Below are 2,847 nucleotides of genomic sequence, written 5' to 3'. Positions count from 1 at the left end.
CCCCCCCCCCCCCATTTTTATTAGTAATAAATCTTTGGAGACCAAAATACTGTTGTACACAATGGTTTCTGTTACCGCTTCCTGATAATGGAGTAAATTCTGGTAGCATTACTTGTGTAGTGTGTGTTTATTTAAAGACAAAACAAAAATAGAAAATTAGATAGTTAATGCATGAAGCATTTTAAATTTAATCAAATTAAATGTAATAAATGTAAGTATTTTTTAAACCATTTTTAAAAATGTTTTTTTATTAATAATCTAATTGACACATACATCTTTTTTACTTTTTCCCTGATAAATTATTTTTTTTTCATGTTAATTATATTAGTAGTAAGTAATAAAGGTGAAAAATACTGCACAATGACCCATGTTGGGAATTATGGATCGTGTAAGCTATTATGAACTGACCCTCCTCCTTCTTTCTTCGTCCGTTCTGTGGGAATGAACGTCACCCAAACCCCCCAATTAGCCTGCGCTATCTCTAACGAAGCCGCGGCCTCCTCACCCCTCCACGGCAGACAGCAGATGTCCGTGTTTCTGCGGGAAGCGTCCGCTCCGTCACACCGACAGAGACGGCAAGATGGCTCTCGCTTTCTCAGAAACGGCCATTACCTACTTTCCTGCGCAAGAAATTACTCCACGGCTCACAAGACATATCCAGCTTAATTAAAAGCATCTGTCCCGCCTAACAATACGCAGCTAGTCCTGTTTATTCTCCTATAATTCACTAAACAGCTCTAATCAAAACAACCTGGCTGAATTCCCTGGCCAGCCTTGAAGCCATTATCAGATGCAAGGAATTTCTGTTTTCTAAGAGTACTTTGTTCGTTCTTTCCTACAAAAACCCTCTCTTGTTGTAAGGAATTGTCTATAATTGTCTTAAATTTGATGCACAAAAACAAGGCCATGGGGGTGCATGTACACTAAGCCTGTTCAATAGTTTATACAGTCTCGTTTTTACAAGCTATGTTTTGTCCACTCCAAATTTTAGATGTATTTTCTCTGTTTCATCAGTTGAACAATTGACATCAAGTCTTGTTGCAAAGCAGTCAGATTGTATTGACTGGACGGTTGATGTTAATCCAGCATTGTTAGCTCCACCATATGGTTGATTCTCACGGTCCCAGGACGCTTATTTAAGCCGGGATGCTTATGATGTGAGGGACAGGACGATGTGAATGACTGTTAGTAAACCACCTGTCATTGATGAAGCATGTTGATCCTTTATTTTGATGATCACTTTGACTCCCTTTTGGAAAATGTATGTGTCCACTACACTACACTTATTTTACTGTTCAAAAGATTTTTTTTTTTACCAAGTACGCGTTAAGTTGATAAAAAGTGGCAGTAAAGATATTTAAGATTTCTGTTTCAAATAAGTGCTGTTATTTTGAACTTTCTATTCATCAAAGAATCCCGAAAATTAAAATGTATCACGGTTTCCACAAAAACGTGAAGCAGCACAACGGTTTTCAACATTGATAATAATCAGAAATGTTTCTTGAGCAGCAAATCAGCATATTAGAATGATTTCTGAAGATCATGTGACACTGAAGACTGGAGTAATGATGCTGAAAATTCAGCTTTGCATCACTGGAATAAATTAGATTTTAAAATATATTCAAATAGAAAGCAGTTATTTTAAATTGTAAAAATATTTCACAATATTTCTGTTTTTATTGTATTTTCACTCAAGTAAATGTAGCCTTGGTGGGCATGAGATTACTTTACTGCTAACCCCAAACATATATTACAGTAGTAATATACAGTATACACAAATGTATTGTATTATATTATATTAACAGTATATTAGCTTAGTGCATATTAGCTTTTTTAATTTTAAGAAAAGGGTGTCTAGAGTCTTTCGCAATCCAGGTTGTGCAATCCATTTTTAATATTTTTTGGTTAAAGCTTTATGCAAAACGGGTCTATAGTTAGCACCTGTTTGCATATGCCTTCCAGCAAATCAATGAATGTCGAATAATTTAATTTAATAATTTTTTTTAATTTTTTAATTAATTACATTAATTTTTGTTTATTTTTAAATATATTTTTAAAACCATATTACATTCATATTTATTTAAAAATTATTTTAAATATTTAATTTTGTTTACATAACTGGTCCAAAAGGAAGTGTCTCTAGCTGATAATTTGGTTTCCTCTTCCATCAAACACATCAGGATTGTCTATGTTGTGACAAGTAACAAAGAGTTCTCTGCTTTGTTCTCCAACTGCTTTGGTTACTGGAATGTTGTTTCAAAATGCTATTACAATGTTCCATATGTGTGCAAATATAACTGTTCATTATATGTGTTTTAAGCCCCTCCCTCCAAGCTTTTGTTTTGACTTCCTGTGGGTGGAATCAGGTTTTAAATAGGACGTCCAGAGCCTCCCAAACCCTCCCGAACACACAGTATTTCTCCTTCTTGATTTGACCCGCCGTGACTCAGATAACATGACACCTCTCATTATCTCACCATCTCTAAAACCAATCTCATTTTCCACATGAGTTTGAAGAGGCTTCGAGGAACCAAACCAAACGGGTTGTTAAAGACCATAATTGCACCACTATCAACATTATTTTCCAGCATCATCAATCAGAGTTGCACATGCTAGAAAACTTTGGCGGTGTTAGATGAGTCTGTGCCATGTATTCATGGCGGACTGATTCAGATTTGATTTCTCAGGTTGGTCTTTTAAAGCTCAGAAGACATTATGAGGCTCAGTTTAGTTAGGGTCATTATTATAACTGATTGAGAAATTAAAACCCTTTCTGTGGGTCATTTTGATCGCACACTTTCCAAAAGCAGAAACCAAAGTCAAACTGATAATAAGATACATGAACAT

Source organism: Sinocyclocheilus anshuiensis, unplaced genomic scaffold (genome assembly GCF_001515605.1).
Source record: "Sinocyclocheilus anshuiensis isolate Anshui unplaced genomic scaffold, SAMN03320099.WGS_v1.1 scaffold447, whole genome shotgun sequence".
In the NCBI taxonomy this organism is placed as follows: Eukaryota; Metazoa; Chordata; class Actinopteri; order Cypriniformes; family Cyprinidae; genus Sinocyclocheilus; species Sinocyclocheilus anshuiensis.
The sequence above is the reverse complement of the archived record's forward strand: the minus strand, read 5'-3'. Positions refer to the sequence as shown.